The following is a 20,806-nucleotide window of genomic DNA, read 5'->3' as shown; positions in this document are numbered from 1 at the left end:
CTTGTTCCTTATCCTAGCATGATATTTATATGTATGTATAAGATTGCATATGATTATTAAGTTAGTTGTAAATAATGGCATTATTTTATTCCTCTATCCTTGAGTTACATAGTTGCGCTTCAACCGCTAACTGTCTTTGTATGTTGTATCCCCATAAGATATAGGTCCCTGAACTTCTTCTACTTTTTCTATGCAGTGATCAAGTGTTTGAGTGGTTTGTGAGTTATCATTGAAATAGTGAGCTTCCATATTTTGGAAGGCCTCATTTTATTATCTTTATTACTTATGTCTTAGACGTTATTTAGAATATGTTTTTAGCTATTGTCGGGGGTACGTACTGATATTTTATTAACTTTAAATTTATAGAGGCTTTGGTTGATTACTATAGACTTAGGTGTGTTGTTTTGGTGGATTGGCTCAGTAATGGATGGTTGTTTTGTTATAGGTTATTGTCTTAGACATTTTATGAATAAATATTAGTTTTAGTATACAACATCTTGTTATATGTTCAAAAATCATTCACACTTGAGGTTGCTAAGCTGACTAGGTTAGTTGAAGGGGATGAAATCTGGTCCACATGGGACATGGGATACCCATCATGGCAAGGCCCTAGTTTGGGTTATGAAAACATTGGTATCAAAGCCTAGGTTCATGTTCTATTAGTGTCCACAAATTTGTGCACTCATAAGAGAGGGTCTATGAGATAATTAGAAATATTTCCCTTTTTTGTTGTTCTACTTTGAGCTGTAGAGTCTAAGGTCTTAGATTTCTCTAATTCCCCATTTGTTCATTTTTTTAGATCATGCCTCCTAAATGATTTGAAGCCCATGGAAACTCCTCTACTCCACTTGGGGACACTATTGATGGGATACACGCTGCTTATGGGGTTCAGAGTTGGTCTAAGGGTCCAGTTCCTGATTGCCCTCCTGGAGTTCCAATAGTTCCCTCTATCCCTCCTCGATCTCCTTAGGCAAATATGACAAACATTGAGTTTCATCAGTCTATTCATATTTTGACTCAGTTGGTAGCTTCTCAGTCTAAGCGTGGTGCTTCTATTTCTCCATCTTTTGAGCCCACAAGGGTTAGCCAATTTATGAGGTTAAGTCCTCCAAATGTTACTGGTGTTAAGGTTGAGGAGGATCCTCAAGCTTTTATTGTTGAGATGGAGAATATCTTCTTGATTATGCATGGACCAGATGTTGAAGGTATGGAGTTTGTTGCCTACCAATTGAAAGATGTGGCTTACTAGTGGTACAAAGAGAGGGAATAGTCTGGGGGAAGTGATGTTGACTCTACATTGTAGGATGACTTTTTAGTGCCTTTCCAGACCGTTTTTTTCCTAAGGAATTAAGAAAGGCAAAAGTGGAGGAATTTGAGAATCTAAGACAAGGTAGGATATTGGTCAAGGTGTATGCCTTGAAATTCCATTGGTTGTCCAAGTATACTTCTAAGCTGGTGTGTAGTATGATATATAGAATGCATAAGTTTGCTTTTGGCTTGCCTCGTGAGTCAATTTTAGAGAGTAAGGTTGCCTTGTTGAACAAAGATATAACTATTTCTCGACTTGTGGTTTATATGCAGCAGGTTGAGGAAGAAAAGAAGAAGCAAGCTGAGATTAGTGAGAGGCAAAGTAAGAAATTTAGATTTTCTAATCAGGGTGGAGGCCAGCAGCAGTGTGGTAGAGATGGGGAAAATGGCCTAAGAAGAAGTAGGGGAGTTCTTGTTCTTTCTCTACGATGTACTCCTTACCCAAAACTATCGGGTGATCTTTCTTCTTATCATGAGGAAGGGTATAAGTCACAGGATGCCTAATCTCAGGCTGGTGGTGCTCAATCCTCTCTATCACATCCTTCTTATAGATTCTATGGTGAGCCTCACCGTGGCCAGTATGTGAAAGGGAGGAACCAATGTTTTAGTTATGGTTATATTGGGCATATGCAATAGGATTGCCTATCCATATTTGTTTCTGGGGCCAACAGGGTATCTATTGCTACCTTATCAGCTACTGCAATAAAGGGTGTTGTTCCTACTTTTGCTTTTATTTCTGGCTCCGACACTGATCGGAATCACTTATATGCCATTGTTTCTTTTTAGGACTTTGAGGCATCTCTCGATGTTATTATTGGTATGTTTAAAATATTTTTTCATAATGTGTAATATTTACTTTATTTGGGGTCCACTATCTCTTTCGTGACCCGATTTATGGCTGTATATTTTGTTTTGGTCCTAATTATATTTTACACCCTTTTTCTATTTCTACCCCAATTGGAGACTATGTGGTCGCCAGAAAATTCTATATGGGATATGTGATATCTGTTGGTAGTATAGAACTCAGGTAGACTTGATAGAGTTAGACATGGTTGACTTTGATGTTGTTTTGGGGATAGACTATCTACACTTGTGCTATACTTCTTTAGATTGTCGACCCATAAGGTCTTTTTAAATTCTCTAATGAGTCAGTCATTGACTGGGAGGGTGGTTCCCTAGCACCTAAGGGAAGGTTCATATCATATCTTAGAGCTCGAATTTGATCTCTAAGGGTTATCTCTATCATCTGTTTTGAGTTAAAGATTCTTTCTCAAGGAGGAGGGGGATACTTTTTTGTATTCCATCCCAGTGGTACATGAATTTCCTAAGATCTTCCCTGATGATATTCCTAGTATTCCTCACGATAAGGATATTGATTTGGTATTAATCTTATCCCGAACACTCGTCCTATATCAATTCTACCATATAGAATGGCTCCATCTGAGTTAAAAGTTCTTAAAAAGCAATGAAGATATCTTTTAGGCAATGATTTTATCCATCCTAGAATGTCCTTGTAGGGTGCACCTATCTTGTTCTTATATAAGAAAGATGGTTCCCTTCAGATGTGTATTAATTAGTGGCAGATGAATAAGGTGACTATAAAGAATAAGTACCCTCTTTTGAGGATAGATGATTTATTTGATCAGCTTCAGGGTGATAAGTTCTTCTCTAAGATTGATCTTTGGTCCAGGTATCATCAGTTAAATATTAGGGAAGTGGATATCCCTAGGACAACTTTTTATACTCGGTATGGGCATTTTGAGTTCTTGGTGATGTTGTTTGGTTTGATTAATTCCCCTGCACATTCATGGAATTGATGAATAGGGTTTTCTATCGATTTTAGATTTATTTGTCATTGTCTTTATTGATGATATTTTGGTGTACTCCAAGAGTGTGGGGGATCATGTCAATGACTTCCATCTTGTGTTGCAGACCTTGAAAGATCAATAGTTGTATGATAAATTCTATAAATGTGAATTCTGGCTGAACACTATTACATTTCTGGGTCATGTTGTGTCTAGTGAGGGGATCATGGTGGATCCTTAAAAAGTTGCAATGGTTAAGAAGTGGCCTATACCCACAACTCCTACCAATATTCAAAGCTTCTTGGGTTCAGCTGGTTATTATAGTAGGTTCATGGAAAGATTTTCTTCTATTGCTACTTCATTGACCAAGTTTACTCAGAAGAAGGTAAAGTTCTTGTGGTCTAATACTTGTGAGGTTAGTTTTGAGAAGTTAAAAAATAAGTTAACTTCAGCTCCAATCTTGACTTTACCTGTGGGTACTACAGGTTTAGCTGTCTATTATGATGTGTCTTGGGTTGGATTGTGTTCTGTTTTGATGCAACATGGCAAGGTGGTTGCTTATGCCTCTAGACAGTTGAAGGTTCATAAGAGGGATTATCTAACTCATGACTTGGAGCTATTGGTTGTGGTGTTCGCATTGAGAATTTTGCGTCATTATTTGTATTGGGTGCATGCTGATATCTTTTTAGATCCTAAGATCCTGTAGTATGTGTTTACTCAGAAAGCACATAATCTCAGTAAAGAAGGTGGCTTGAGTTGCTAAAGAACTATGATATGAGTCTTTACTTCCATCTAAGTAATGATAATATGGTTGTTGATGATCTTAGCAAGTTATCCATAGGGATTCTAGCCCATGTGGATGAGGATAAGCGGGAATTGGTGAAGGGCATTCACTATTTGGCTTACCTTAGAGTTCGTCTCTTTGGCTCTGAAATGGTGGTGTGTTTGTGCAACAAGTGGCGTAATCATCTCTTGGTTCAGAAATAAAGGAGAAAAAGGTATTAGATCCTCTCTTGATGAAGATCAAGGATGATGTGGGTAAGAAGAAGGTAATGGCTTTCAAGACCAGTGGTGATGGCATCTTGAGGTTCTAAGTGAGGTTATGTGTTCCGAATGGTGATGGATTGCGATGTAGGATTTTGGTTGAGGCCTATGAATCGTGGTATATGGTTTATCTTGGTTCAACAAAGATGTATCATAATCTTAAGGAGATGTATTGGTGCAATAATATGAAATAGGATATAGCCAACTTTTTGGCTAAGTGAATGGTGTGTTAGCAAGTGAAGGTTGAGCACATGAGGCCCGATTGGATACTTTAAGGGATTGAACTGCCTGTGTGGAAATGGGAGGTAATTAATATGGATTTTGTTACCGGCTTTCCACGGTTGTAGAATCAATGTGACTCTATTTGGGTTATCGTGGATAGAATGACTAAGTACGCTCACTTCTTGCCAATAGGACTATTTTTTCTGCTAAGGATTATGTGAAGTTGTTCTTTCAAGAAGTTGTGAAGTTGCATAGTGCACCTGTATTGTTTATTTTGGATCATAGTACTCAGTTCTTATCATATTTTTAGCGCTCTTTTTATAGTGGATTGGGGACTAAGGTGAGTCTTAGTACGAATTTTCACCTGTAGTCGGAGAGGTAAGCTAAAAGAACTATTCAAACATTGGAAGGTATATGACGAGCTTGTGTGATCGACTTTGGTGGTAGCTGGTATGACCACTTTTCTCTCATTGAATTTGCCTATAACAATAGTTACTATTCTAGCATTGGTATGGCTTTATTTGAGGCATTGTATGGTAGAAGGTGTATATCTCCTATTAGGTATTTGAGGTTGGTGAAGCGTAGATGTTTGGCCCCAATTTCATTGACCAAGCCATTGAGAAGTTGAAGGTGATTTGGGGTAGGATTAAGACTGCACAAAGTTACCAAAAGTCCTATGTGGCTGTAAGGTGGAGGGACTTGGAGTTTGAAGTTGAGGATTGGGTGTTCTTGAAGGGTTTTTCCCATTAAGAGAGTAATGCGGTTCATGAAGAAGAGGAAACTCAGTTCCTAATATGTTAGGCCATGCTTAGTTTTGATAAGGATTGGTAATGTTTCATCTGAGTTGAAATTCCCTTCTAGGATGAGTTCCATTTAGCCGGTATTCCATGTGTCAATATTGCAGGAATATTTGGGTGATCATCCGTTGTTTGTTCCCTTAGAGAACATTGATATTTTAGATTCTTTCTCCTATGAGAAGGTCCCGGTGAGAATCTTAAATCGGCAAGTTCGTCGATTGCGAACAAAAGACTTGGCTTCGGTAAAGGTTCTATGGCATAACCAAAAGTATAAGCTAGTTGGGAAGCCGAGGAGGACATAAAGTCCAAGTATTCATTCCTATTACCTATTACACTAATTCATGCTTTAGTTATGTGTTGCTCTCAACGCCCTTGTTTTCTATCCTTGTTGAAGGTAGATCATGAATTCCTTGATGTTTTATTTTTTGTCTTAAAGGTAAGAGTAGAAATGTTTGGGGTTCAATCGTGCTTGTATTACCTTGTCTCATCATTCGAGGATGAATTTCCTTGATCCTAAGTGGAGGAGACTGAAACCACCCAAACTTTGGCCTTTCCAAAAATTCTCGAGTCTTAGACCTTAAGTCCATCATAAGACTCACACCATAAGTCATATGGTATGGTGACGATTCTAGGGACCCTAGTCGTATGTTGACCAGTGTGTTATTAACCAAGTTTTGTCCTAGGTATGTAAAGACTCCATACGAGTCGTATGGTCAAGTGACGAGAGGATAGGGCTAATCGTGTATTGTCCAGTGTCTAGCCCATGATGTTATGTCTTGGATACGACTTGATGGTATGGATGTTAGGTGTTTTTATGCATTCTAATGTAACTATTCTAGCCTTTTTAGCCTTGTTTTCAGGATGATTCATGTGCTATATGGGGTGATAATGAGAAGAATGTACATACAAGCTTTAAAGCACGTGATTACAATGTTCAAATTGTCTTCCAAATAAGTTTGTACTTAAATGAGTCATTTAGAGTTCAATCGTGAACTAGCGTTACTAGGTTGAGCTAGGTGCTTGTATAGTTGATCCCATTGGATTCTATTGTGTTGAATGTGTTCCAAATGGTTTTAATGTGTAATGATGAGTGGAATAACATTTTGTTAATGTGCAATGTTAAATTTGATTAAGTTAAGAGTCTCAACATAAAGTTAAAGATCAATGCAAACTAGCCTAGGCTTAGCTCTTGTTTTGATTCATCGTTATGGATGTAGTGTTGTTTAAATTGCCAATTCGTGGTGTGTGATTTTGTATGATTCTTTGGGATCTAAATATGATGATATTTTGATGTTGAAAAGGCTAGAAATCCATGGGAAATACACCACAAGCGAAGGAATGAAAGATTGGAGGACCAACACTTAACCAAAATATGGAGAACAACTTCCATAGGGTCAGGGAGATTAGCCTGCGATGCCTCACTAGGAGCCGGGCTATAGGCAGGGTGCAACCTTGCTGAGGGAAGCTCTCAACCTACAGTGATGCTTCACCTGGAGCGGGGCTCAACCAAATGTGGAGTTCGCTTTCCTCCCTTGCTCACAAACTGATGGAATTCGACTCCTACACGGCTTGGGATACTTCTATTACTATAAATACATCATTGTCACATTTTTTAAATATCTTTGAACATATTTTGGAGATTGAGGGGATTCTACAATTTCATATTTAGGTTTTTATTATTTTAATTTAGTTCATACATGTTCTTAGTCATTAATTACCACCTTGTGATTACGATTATGACTATGCGTGGCTAAACGCCATTTTCTAGGGTTAAAGCCAAAGACATGAGTAGTATTGTTTTGAATTGGGTTTGTTATCTTTGCTTATCATTATTGGTTGTGTGTTCATCTTTGAGTTAACTATTTTAAGGATTAGCTACCATTAGAATAGATCAATTCTCTACCTTTTGAACTCGGGAGAAGGAATAGGGGATAGAACATGAAGGTGAACAAAGTATGGTTTGTATTCTTTTATGAAATAAAGAATTCAAATTAGTGTCTAGGACAGGGATGTACTCAGATACCTTATTTGATTCAAACGTAGGATGATATCTTAAAGAACTTAAGTGGACTATTACATCCCCGCTCAATGAAGTAGTTGTAAGGTTCAACTTAGGTAAAGGATTAGAGGTCGGGAGACCATGATCACGCAATTAACCCTATGAATCAACAACCAAGATAAGAAAGTTAACGAATGAAGTTCAATAACATAGTAGGATTGTTCAAAGTGCTTTAATTTTGGGTTTTCTCCTATTGATTATTTCAAGACCTTTACTTTATGCATTGTTTACTTACTCTAGTTATAAATTACAAACTCTCAATTTGGTTACGTTTCCTTCCACTAAATCTAAATTTTTAACTAAAATGGAATTGTTGTTGAATCAACTGTTCATGGGATCGATACTTGCTTTCATTAGGCCACTTAACTTCTTGATATGACCACGTACACTTGTGTGTGCGCTAGAGCGCTGTCAAGTTTTTGGCGCCATTGCCGGGGACTTGAAATTAAGAAACTACTTCTTTTAGTTTTAATTTTAGATTTATTTGGTGTTTTTACGCTTGGTCTTGGTTGAGTTTTTGCAGGAAACAGGTTTACAAAAGCTGGCAAGGGATCCAAACTTGGTTGAACAAAGCGCCAAACATGAGCAACTTTTCCATCAAAGAAGAAGAGAAGCAAACCTTCTCCCCCAAATTCTACAAATCTAAGAAAACCCAGAGAATCCTACTATAATGGTTGAAGAACAACAAGCACGCAGGACGGTTTGAGAAGTGGTAGTCCCACTTCTGACAAACTTGACTTCCCCTATTCAAAGACCGGCTGCTAGGGGGAATTTCGAGTTAAAACACAACACGGTGCAACTTTTTATCAGTAGTGGACAGTTTCCAGGGCTTTCACATGAGGATCCACAAGTCTACTTGCAGAATTTCATTGAGCTTACTGATATATATTTATTCTTACTGCGGTGAATATAGAATATGTGAGGCTGACACTTTTTCCCCTTTCACTTTTGGTGGAAGCAAAAAGGTGGTTGATTGTGGAGCCGACCAATTTAATCACATCATGGGACAACTTAGCCAAAAAGTTCCTCATCAGATTATTTTCATCTGGCAAGACTACAAGACTTTGTAGTGAGATAGTGAGATTTAAGTAGAAGCCAGATAAAAACCTCTATCATGCTTAAAAATGATTCAAGGCTCTTTTTAGGGACTGTCCACATCACTAATAGTCCAATGAGGTACTTGATCATACTTTTTTTTATAATCAGTTGATCACAATACAAAGATTTTTCTAGATTTCTCCATAGGTGGGCAAGAGCTAGAATTGACTTATGATGAGTTCTACATATTGTTAAACTACATAGCACAAGAAAATCCCATATGGCATACAGATTCTAGAAGTGCCATGAAAAAAATTGCGGGTGTATTGGAGGTGGACCAGTTCACCAATTTATGATATCAGGTTGAAGCATTGCAAAATATGATAAATAATTAGTTTAGCAGCCTGAAATTGGGAGCTTCACAGCCTATAGCAGCAGTTAATGCAGTTTAGCAAACTAGTGGTTGGTGTGAGATCTACAGAAATAGTGGCCATTCAGCGAATATGTGTACTTCAAATTTGGAATTAGTAATGGATGTGAGCAATGCTCAAAGTCCAAATTATGGTAATGCCTACAACATGAAGTGGCAGACTCAATCGTGGAACAAAAAACAACAAATTCAGCAACCACAGGACCATGGGAATCAGTCAACTCGCAATATGGAAAAGATGTTAAAATAACTTCTACCTAATCAAACATAGTTGGTTGCGGACATGAAAAATTTGTAAGCTTCCCAGAGAATCTTAGAGTTGTAGATGGGGCAGTTACAAAAAGCACTAAATACTAGGGCACAAGGTGGGTTGCCCTGAGATATAGAAAATCCAAAATAGGTTATGGTGATCACCTAGAGGAGTGGTAAAGAACTTCAGGGAGAACCTTCGAAGGTAACTAAGGAGGTAGATGTTGAGGGGGTAACTCTACAGGTTTCTAAAAAAGTTGCTGCAAAATTAAGGAAGCTTGAGAAGTTGAAAACTAAAGTTGCTAAATCAGAAGTAAAGAAGACACCACCACTACCCTTTCCTCAAACGCAAATTAAAGTGAAGGAGGAAGCAATATTTAAGAAGTTACTTGATACATTCATAGAGCTTCATATTAACTTACCTTTGTTAGATATTTTGCAGGGTATGCCCAAGTATGAAAAGTACTTAAGGGACGTGGTTGCTAATAAGGTGAAGTTGCAGGATATGGGGGCGATAACACGCACTGAAGAGTGTAGAGCTATAATGACTCAGAAAATTTCTAAGAAATTAAGAGATCTTGGAAATTTTACTCTCCCTATCCAAATTGGGAGTAGAGTGGTCCATATGATAGGTGACTTAGGTTTGAGCATAAATTTGATACCCCTATCTCTCTTTGAAATATTGGTCTTGGAAAGCTTAGATCGACCACTATGGTTTTGCAGCTCGAAGACGGATCAATGGCATATCCAAAAGGAATAATAAAGGACATCCTCATAAAGTTTAGTAAATTCATTATTCCTACTAACTTTATTGTTCTTAATTTTGAGGTAGACGAATAGGTACCACCCATCTAAGGGTGTCCATTCTTAGCAACTAGAGGAGAGTTGATTGATGTAAGAGAAGACACATTCAAAATGAGGGTAGAGGATGAAGAGGTGGTATTTGATATTTACAAAGCACCCAAAAGAACTTCCCACTATAAAGATTTATGTATGATCAATGTTATTAAAAATGACAAGTGTGGGGTGGTTAGTCCATCAACGACCTCTTTGGACTACTTGATTGTGCAGCCTAAGCTTCTACCTCTTAAGCCTGACATGATGAATGTTGATAATCCTGAAAAGGATAGAGTTGAAAAACCTATTTCTCTTGAAAATTTACACCCAAGAGGGGTGAAGAGAATAAGAAGATGGAGGCCGAAGAGAATAAGAAGATGGAGGCCAAGTATGAGAAAGAGAAGACAGGAATATGGTTGAGTTGAGATTGGTCATTCCATGACACTAAATTAGGCCCTGCTACAGAGGAAACCCAAGTTAAGTAGGTATGTTTTATTTTTAGTTTTTATTTTTTATTTCATGTAGTTTTTGTTTTTCTGATTGAGTCGCAGGTTAATGGGAAGTCTGAGTACCAAAAACTTGAGCTATGGGGCATGGAAAAAATTGAGTGTGGGGTCCCATGGATCTCATTTATGTATAAAGATGCTACTAGCTAGGCCTAAAGGACTTAGGAAGTATTTCTATCTCTTAACTTTAAGTTCACTTTGGGAACAAAGTAGATTTTTAAGTGTGGGGTGGGGAAATTTCTTAATTTTGGCTCAATTTAATTTTTTTTTTGTGTAATATATTATTGTTGGTGCTGTTTTTGATTTCATGGTGAAATTTTTTTGTTGGTAAAAGCATGTTGAATGAGTGGATTGCTAATTTTGAGACACATAGGCTCAAGTTTTTTACCATTGTACTTTTTGACTTAAATTTGAATTATGTTATTGTTTGATTGGGAGTCTATGATGATACTATTGAGTTGAGCATGCTCTATGTGCATGTAAGGTTTCTGTATATTCTTTGCTACATGTGATGTTTAGAACTTGCCTGGTGTGTGTGCAAAAAGAAATAAAGAGTGGGTTTGGGAGATGATATAGGCATTTCTTTGATAGCCTTCTTTAATACCTTCTTTTTTACCAACCCTTATGCATAATCCTATTTAAACCCCATTTAGACTTTAGATTTTTATTTAATAGCCTCATATTTAGCCTAATCTTCTTCTTTGGTAAACGTTAATTTGATCTAAAAAAGCTCCTAGGCGCTTTAATGAAAAATTTATTGAGTATGGAGTTTGCAAAATAAGAGGAGAAAAGGTGAATTTGATTCCCTAAGGTAATAGTTATTGGTGTTGATAAGTGATGTGTGGTGGATGGGTGTGATAGACATTATGCTAGAAATATTACCACAATTGTGTAAAAGAAAAAGAATTTTTTTGTGGTAATAAGAAATACTTTCACCATGTGTTTGTGAAAATGCTTAAAAGAGATGGGGCTAAAACAAAAGATATGGGTGGATGAAAAAGTGTAACTTGGTTGTTGGAGATTGATTTTTAAAGGTATAATATAGTGTAATAAAGCACTTAGATAGGTTAGCCACTATTTCCAAAATAGTTTCTGCCCGTTCCTTAGCCTACATTACAACCCAAAAAAAGACCTCATTGATCCTAAGTTCATCATTGTGATATTCGTGGAGCATTACATTAAGGACAAGCTTATGGTTCATTCTTTGTAACTTGTGAATTCCTTGTGAGAGTGAGCTTAATTTGATTCTTTTATCCATCATGTTATAAATTGCTTAATTGTGTGTGGTTATGGGTAAATCTCTTGTTGTGACGGACACATGTTTGATGAATGAGGGTGATTTGTATTATATCCTTTATTGAATGATAATCATGAGTTTTCCAACTAAGTGAGTCAATTTTAGAGGCTAGGATGTTTTGGAGTAGCGTTCATAAGCTTTCAATTATGTTTGTAACATGCTTAGTGTAGAAACTTGCTTTCTGTGTAGTCATAGTAGTACTAGCTAGAGTTTCTTACATGTAGTATAAGTGTAAAGTCTCCTTAGTTGATGATGATTATAGTTAAGAATTTTTCAAGGACGAACAAGGTTTTAAGTATGGGGTAGTGATGTTGGGTGTATTTTTGCATTCTAGTGTCACTATTCTAGCCTTTTTAGCTTTGTTTTTAGCATGATTCGTGTGCTATATGGGATGATACTGAGAATAATGTACATATAATCTTTGCAGCACGTGATTACAATGTTCAAAGTGTATTCCAAATAAGTTTGTACTTAAATGAGTCATTTAGAGTTCAATCATAGAAACTAGTGTTACTAGCTTGAGCTAGGGGCTTGTCTAGTTGATCCCATTGGATTCTATTGTGTTGAATGTGTTCCAATGGTTTTAATGAGTAATGATGAGTGTAATAACTTTTTGGTAATGTGCAAGGTTCAATTTGATTAAGTCAAGAGCCGGAACATAAAATTAAAGATCAATGCGAACTAGCCTAGGCTTAGTTCTTGTTTTGATTCATCGTTATGGATGTAGTGTCGTTTAAATTGTTAATTCGTGGTGCGTGATTATGTAGGATTCTTTGGGATCTGAATATGATGATATTTTGATGTGTAAAAGGCTGGAAATCCATGGAAAATACACAATAAGCCAAGGGATGAAAGATTAGAGGACCAACACTTAACCAAAATTTGGAGAACAACTTTCATAGGGTCAAGGTGATTAGCCCACGATGCCCCACTAAGAGAAGAGAAATAGGAAGGGCACAGCCGTTCCTAGAGCATGCTCAACCTAGCGTGACTCCTCACCTGGAGCGGGTCTCAACCCAGGGCAGCGCCCCCTCTACTCCCTTGCTCACAAACTATTGGAATTCAACTCTTACACGGCTTGGGATACTTCTATTGCTATAAATACATCATTTTCACATTTTTTACATATCTTTGAACATATTTTGGAGATTGAGAGGATTCTACAACATCATATTTAGGTTTTTATTATTTAAATTTAGTTCATACATATTCTTAGTCATTAATTACCAACTTGTGATTACGATTATGACTATGCGTTGCTGAACGCTCTTTTCTGGGGTTAAAGCCAAAGACATGAGTACTATTATTTTGAATTCAATTTGTTAACTTTTCTTTTCATTATTGGTTCTGTATTCATCTTTAATTTAACTATTCTAAGGATTAGCTACCCTTAGAATACATCAATTGTCTACCTATTGAACTTGGGAGAGGGAATAGGGGATAGAACATAGAGATGAACAAAGTACGATTTGTATTTTTTATGAAATAAGGAATTTAAATTAGTGTCTAGGATAGGGATGTGCTTAGATACCTTACTTAATTCAAACTAGGATGATAGTTAAAAGAACTTAAGTGGACTATTACATTCCCGCTCAAAGATGTAGTTGTAAGGTTCAACTAAGGTAAAGGATTAGAGGTCGGGATACAATGATCATGCAATTAACCCTACGAATCAACAACCAAGATAAGTAGGTTAACGAATGAAGTTCAATAACTTAGTAGGATTGTTCAAAGTGCTTTAACCCTGGGTTTTATCCTATTGATTGTTTCGAGACCTTTACTTTACTCATTGTTTAATTTTCTCTAGTTATAAATTACACTCTCTATTTGGTTACATTTGCATCAACTGAATCTAAATTATGAACTAAAATAGAATTATTGTTGAATCATATCTCTGTGGGATCGATACTTGACTTTCATTAGGCCACTTTACTACTTGATAAGACCACGTACACTTGCGTGTGTGCTTGGGCGCTGTCAAGTTTTTGTCGTATGGTGTTGTGACGAGTATAACACTTTTAGGTCACTCATTCTACACTTTATAAGATCAAACAATCTCTAAAATCTCTCTAAAACTTCTTAAGAAAGATTGGACTAGAGTTTCTTCAAGGTGGCCATCTAGAGGATTAGGGATCAAAATCTTTTCATGAATATTCGTACTTCAGGCATGTGACTTTTCCTTCATTATTAGTTCACTAAAATCATTTGTTTTAAACATTGTTCGTGAATAATTAATGGTGGTTTTGAAAACCATGGTGGAGTTTTTGAGTGCATAATGTTGAGTATTGTTTTCTCATGGTTTAAATTATAATTATACATGTTTTGATAATGGTTTTACACATGCTTGGGAATGGTGATTTAAACTAAGGGGTCATGGTTAACCCTAACTTGATGGTTTTGGCTTGAATAATTGTTTGATAATGGTATGCCCACAACCTGTTGGTGAAATATCCTATGAGAATGATCTTGTCACATGTGGAATTGTCTTTTGAACTAAGACATCGGCTTAAAAATGTAATGGTTGGTAAATGGTTTTATGAACGCCTTGTTGAACATAAATTGGTTTGAATTGCTATGGGTTTGAGTCCCTAAATATTGATTTGAATTAATGTCTTCGCTTAGACAATGGGTTCGAGTCCCAAGGTTGATTAATAATGGTTGTGGCATATTGTACACTTACAAGTAGAGTTGGTATGAAGATACCAATAGGATGCATTTGGTAAGTAATTGGAACAATGGTTATGTATGTGTAATGAATATTTTAATTGGTATTTAAAGTGGGATGTATAGCTGGGTCGTGAAAGTGAAGTCCAAAGGACTAATACTTGAAATCACACTAGCGGGTGCGGGTATTTATATATTGGGTATTTCAGGTCCCCTGAATGGATATATGAATGGAAGGTTCGATTCCCCCATATTATATACATTGGTTCTTAATTCACCTTGACTATACCGGGAGGTTTGAGACCCCCATAAAGGCATATACGGTTATGGATATTCTTTGGTTAGTGGGGCTACACACACTGAGGCCCTTCCAGCTAGAGGAGAGATGGCTCATATAGCCCATAGTTTCCTTGTTATATAATGGTTATGCTATACGCCCAGGTTAAGGTTTTCAAAGTTTATTCGAAACCTTATTCCCTATCCCGACATGATATTTATGTGTATGGACATAATTACATATGGTTATTGATTAAGTTGTAATTGATGGAACTATTTTATTTCATTATCCCTGAGTTACATGCTAGTGCTCCAACCACTAACCGTCTTCGGACACTGTATCCCCACACAATGTGGGTCCTGGAACTTCTTCTACTTCTCCTGAGTTGCATATTTCAAAAGGCCTCATTTCATGGTTTTTATTACTTATGTCTTATAATTTGTTTAGAATATATTTTTGGCTATTGTCGGGGGCATGTCCCAATAGTTTATTGACTTTGGATTTATAGAGGCTTTGTTGGATTACGGTGGACTTGGGTGTGTTATTTTGGTGGATTGGCTCGGTGATGGAAGGTTGTCTGGTCATCGGTGATTTTCGTATACATTTCATGAATGAATATTAGTGTTAGTTTGCACTATCTTGTTATATGTTCAAAAATAAACCAACACTTGAGTTCGTTGAGATGACTAGGTTAGGTGAAATGGGTGAACTTCAGTCCATATGGGACTAAAGATACCGGTCATGGACAAGCCATCGTTTGGGTCATGACAATATGCTTCAATGTCATTTTTCATTTTCGGCCTAAAATAATTTTGGGACAACAATGCCATCATCCTTTCAACACCCGAATAACCAACATAAATAATATCATGTGTTTATTTAGGGGTTTTCGATGTAATCCATCACCTTAGGGCACAACGATTATCCACCTTAAAATATAATAGATCATCCTTAATCCAATACTTTCTAATAGTAATTTCTTTTACTTGATCATCAATTTCACATAGAATGAATCATATGCAACACTAAACTCTATCTTATCTAGGAAATCAAAATCAAGTATAATGATTGCATAAACTGCAAGAAATACCTTTATACGACTCCATGCATCCACAACTTGATTTTTCTTGCCTACTTCAAACTTAATTTCTGTTGAGTTTTGAAGTATGTATTAGCCATATTATCCATCTTGACAACAAATTTTGTTCCCAACAAATACACTTGCCATATTTGAAGACAATGAATGATGGCCACTATCTCTTTTTCATGAGCAGAATACCTTTGTTGCATAAGATTTAATTTTTTCTTCTTAAATATTATCGGATGATCCTCTTGCACTAGCACACCACTGACATAATCTCAAATATCAGTGTAAACTTCAGTCAAAATCAAGAAATTATAATATTGGTTCGAAAGCAATGACCATCTTCAATGATTGAAAGCCTTTTCACTTGCTTCATCCCAAACCCACTAACATTCTTCCTCAACAAGTCAGTAAATAGGGAAGCTTCTTTGAATAGCCAGCAATAAACTTGTGATAATAGCTTTCCTAGCCTAAAAATGAATTCAATTCCTTAACCCCGCTTGGTTCCTGCCAATATATAGCTCCCAGATATTTGGTCCTTGAAAATTCCAAAGTTTTTAAACTCACTACCCAGATAAGACTCTCATGATGAGTCGTAATGCATCATTACTGGTCTTAGGGTCCCAATCGTAGCTTGGCCAGTATGTTGGGTTAGTGTTTCTATTGTGACTACGACTAAGGGATACGAGTCGTAAAGACTCAAGACAAGTCGTATAGTTCCATCCGTAGGCAAACTAGTGTAATGCCTAAAGTATTTTGTCTTGACTACGACTTAGACCCTACAAGTCGTAGGGTATCTTAATGAGTCATAGGGTTACTAGAGGTAAGTTCCCTAGCTACTGTCCAGACTATGACTCATGGAAATGAGTCGTACTGAGTACTTACGAGTTGTATAGTGATCCGTAGTCACTGGAGACAATTTTTCAACTTTTAATTAAGGAAAATTTAGACATTTTCCCTTTCCTCTAAATTGTGATCCACGACTTGAAACCTCTTAGGGTGTCATTATCACTCCAAAACAAATTGAAATAACTTCTCAATCTCTCTCACATTCTATCAAGCAAGATACATAGGGTTTCTAGAAGTTGATTAATTTGAACTCGCCAAGGCAGTATCCAACATCTGCTTCTCCTTGATTTTAGCACCAAAAGATGACCGTGACACTTCTTGCACCAACATACCACCATCCCCAGAGTCCAAGAGGCGAACTCTAAGGTTAGCTTAATGGTGAATGTCCTTCACCAAATCCTGTTTCTCCATATCTACATAATCTAGATTTCCTATGGATAATCTGCTAAAATCATAAGCAACCACGTTAGATTTACTTGGGTGGTAGTGAAGAGACATTTGATAATTCTTGAGAAGCTCAAGCCACTCTTTTGCCTGAGGTTAGGCTCTCTCTGCATAAACTTATACTGCATGCTCTTATGATTAGAAAAGATATCCACATGCACTCCATACAAATAGTGACGCCAGATTTTTAATGTGAACACCACAACTAATAATTCCATGTTATGAGTCGGATAATTTCTCTCGTGCACCTTTAGCTACCTAAAGGCATAAGCTATCACCTTACTATGCTACATAATAACACAACCAAGTCCCACATAAGATATGTCACATAAGACCACAAACCCATCAGTGCCTTCAGGAAAAGTCAAAATCAGAGCCGTAGTTATCTTATCCTTCAACTTCTCAAAACTACCCTCACAAGCATCTGACCATAAGAAATTTACCTTCTTCTAAGTCAATTTAGTAAAAGAGGTAGCTTTAATCAAAAAATTTCCACAAACCTACAATAATAACTAGCTAAACTTTAGAAGCTCCAAATATCGATTGGAGTCATGGGTCTAGGCCACTTATTCACTAGTGAAACCTTCTGCAAATCCACCATGATCCCTTCACTAGAAATAATATGACATAGAAAAGTTACAACGTTCAACCATAATTCACATTTCTCGAATTTGGCATACAACTGCTACTCTATCAAGGTCTACAATACAATGCAAAAGTAATTCACATGATCCACCTTGCTCTTAGAATACACCAAAATATCATCTATGAAAACAATGATGAACAAGTCCATAAACTGACGAAAGACCCTATTCATCAAATCTATGAATGTCATCGGGGCATTGGTATGCCAAAAAGACATAACCAGAACTCAAAATGCCTATAGCAGTTATGAAAAATAATATTAGGGATATCATCCTCCCTAATATTTAATTGGTGATACCCGGATCGAAGATCAATCTTGGAGAAAAACTTAACACCATACAACTGGTCAAATAAATTATCTATCCTTGGAAAAGGGTACTTGTTCTTTACCGTTACCTTATTCAACTGTCAATAATAAAAATACATGTGATGGGAACCATTCTTCTTACGCACAAAAAATATCGGTACGCCCTATGGGGACATACTAAGATAGATGAAACCCTTATCCAGAAGATCCTTATGCTTCTCCTTAAGCTTCTTTAACTCAGTCGGAGCCATTCTATATGAAGGAATAGAAATTGGAAGACTGTCCATAACAAGATTAATCCCAAAATCAATCTCCTTATCTGGAGTAACACCAGGAAGGTCATCAGGGAAGACCTCAAGAAATTCATTCACCACCGGGACAGAATGCAAATAAGCCCCCCCGAGTTAGAATCTTTAACTCGGACTAGATAATAGAGATATCCCTTAGAGATTAATCTCCGAGATATAAGATAAGATATAAAATTCCCCTTATGATCTAAGGAACCACCCTCCCACTCAATAACCAGCTCATTAGGAAATTTAAAGACAACCTTAGGGGTTAGACAGTCTAGAGAAACATATCACGAGTGAAACCAATCCATCCATAATATGATATAAAAATAAACCATATCTAATTCAAAAAAATACACCACAGATTCTTTACTAATAACAGATACCACATACCCCCTATAGACTCTTCTAGAAATCACAGAGTCACCTACCGGGGTAGAAACAAAAAAAGGGTCCGAAACACACTCTAGACCAAAGCCAAAATGCACAACCACAAATGGGGTACATAAGAGAGATGTACCTTGGATTAAGTAAATAGTACACATTTGCGAGAAAAGAGTTTTAACATACCAGTCAAGACATCAGTCGATGCCTTGGACTCTTGTCAGGTAATAAGAGCATAAAGGCGGTTACGACCAGTGCCAAAACCATATGGTGCACACTTTGGTGCTCGAGCTGAATATAAAGAAACTGGAACCTTGTTTGCCCTGAATACCAATAGGGAAATTTCTAAGCATATGCCCTGGCTGACCATAGTTGAAGCACCTGTCCCTCCCCTTATCATAGAAACCCAGATATAATCTACCGCAAAACCTACAGAAAGAATATGATGGAGTTGATTCAGCCCCACTAGCCTAAGATAGGGCACCCTATGCCCTAAAGTTGTTGCCACTCTGTAGACATCTATCACCCGACAACCTTTGGTAGAAAGCACTAGCTATTTAGTAAGACCCAGAGTTCCCCTACTTCTTCTTGGTCCACCTACCACCATCCCTGCTATTTTGCTGTTAGCCACTACCCTACTCAGAGATTCTAAACTTCTTACACTGCCTATCACCTATCTCAGCCTGTTTTTTCTTTTTCTCCTCCATCTATTACATGTAAACAACTAACCTAGAGATATCTATGTCCTTGATAAGTAAGGTAGCCTTACTTTTAAGGATCAACTCAAGAGACCGTCCTAAAGAAAACTTTCTCATTCGGGCCCTGATATCAGACACCATCTGTAGAGCATACTAAGACAAATGGTAAAACTTCAAGGCAAACTTCTTAACCAACATGTTCCCTTGTTTCAAATCAACAAACTTCTCCATATTCGCTTCTCTCAACCTCCAAGGAAAGAAATGGTCCAGAAATATGTTAGAGAAATCCTCCCATAAAGATAACTTATCACTATCGCCCTTTGCTTGATCCCACTCCTCGTACCATTGGTACGCCATATCTATCAGCTGGTAGGTAGTAAACTTTACCCCTTCCATATTTTTATTATGCATAAATCTGAAAATCTTTTCCATCTCATTCAGAAAACCTTAAGGATCCTCCTCAACCCTAACACCTATAAAGGTTGAAGGAATCAACATCATGAATTAGCCAACCCTTGTGGCCTTAAATGATAGAGTAGTAAGAATACAACGCTCAGACTGAGTAGTTACCAACTGTGCCAATATGTAAATGGACTGATAAAACTCAGCATTCGCTATTTCAGTTGAAGGAATCTAAGAAGGACTAGAGGGAATTGGTAAAACTCCAAAACAATTCAGAACTGGACCTCTAGTTCGGGTATGGATCCCATGAGTAATGCATGTCCCATTAACGTCATCCCTAATTAGGATAAATGAGTTTCTATGCGTATCAAATTATCAAGGCACAATTTGAAAAATGAACAAATAGAAATTAGAGGAGAATTCAGGACCTTAGACTTTACAGCTTGATAACAGAATACAAGAAAGAAAAATATTCCTAAATGTCTGGTAGCCTCTCCCTTATGAGTATGGCGCGCTATACAGCCTTAAAAGAGACTCTACTCAAAACAAATTTGTGGACTCCTAAGTGACCATGAACCTTGGGCTTTTAATCTAATCTGATATGACCAAAACCAGGGCGTAGTCGTGTCAGGTGCCTCAAATACAAACACCACCCATACCAACCCATAGTAGTCATACAAAGCCTCTATCCGAAATCAAAACAATATTCGGTCGAGACATGCCCTCAACCCTAGATAAAAACAAAGTCTAAGAAATAATAAAAGTATGTAGATAAGACCATAACATAAAATAAAGCCTTCTAGAGTATAAAAGCTCACAAATTTAATCCAACACCCAAAGCAAAGATTACTTAGCAGGAGGAGTAGTAGGGCCGGTTCCTGCACATGTGGGGATACAATGCCTGAAGATGGGTTAGTGGGTGAACGCTAGCATGCACACAAGATAAGGATAAAATAATGCCAATATTTTAAAAAACAAGTAAGTAACTATATGCATCCATATCAATACATATAGATATATATAATCCATATCGGGAAAGAGAATTGTGTTTAGCATGCGTTTAAAACCATTAACTTAGGTTTGTGTTGCTTAACTATCCTAGAACAACCCACGTGGTATATGGGTCCAGTGTTACCGCCCTAAAATTTTTTTTAGTTTAATTTATGGTTT

General features: G+C 37.0%; 1 pseudogene; it reads left to right on the top strand.

Moving 5' to 3' along the window:
• The first annotated feature begins 1,093 nt into the window (after positions 1 to 1,093).
• The window catches only part of LOC107844856, a 48,445-nt pseudogene continuing 28,732 nt past the window's right edge, over positions 1,094 to 20,806 (top strand).

Source organism: Capsicum annuum, chromosome 10, assembly GCF_002878395.1.
Source record: "Capsicum annuum cultivar UCD-10X-F1 chromosome 10, UCD10Xv1.1, whole genome shotgun sequence".
Classification (NCBI taxonomy): Eukaryota; Viridiplantae; Streptophyta; class Magnoliopsida; order Solanales; family Solanaceae; genus Capsicum; species Capsicum annuum.
Note: the sequence above shows the minus strand (reverse complement) of the source record. Positions and strands in the feature narration are given on the sequence as shown.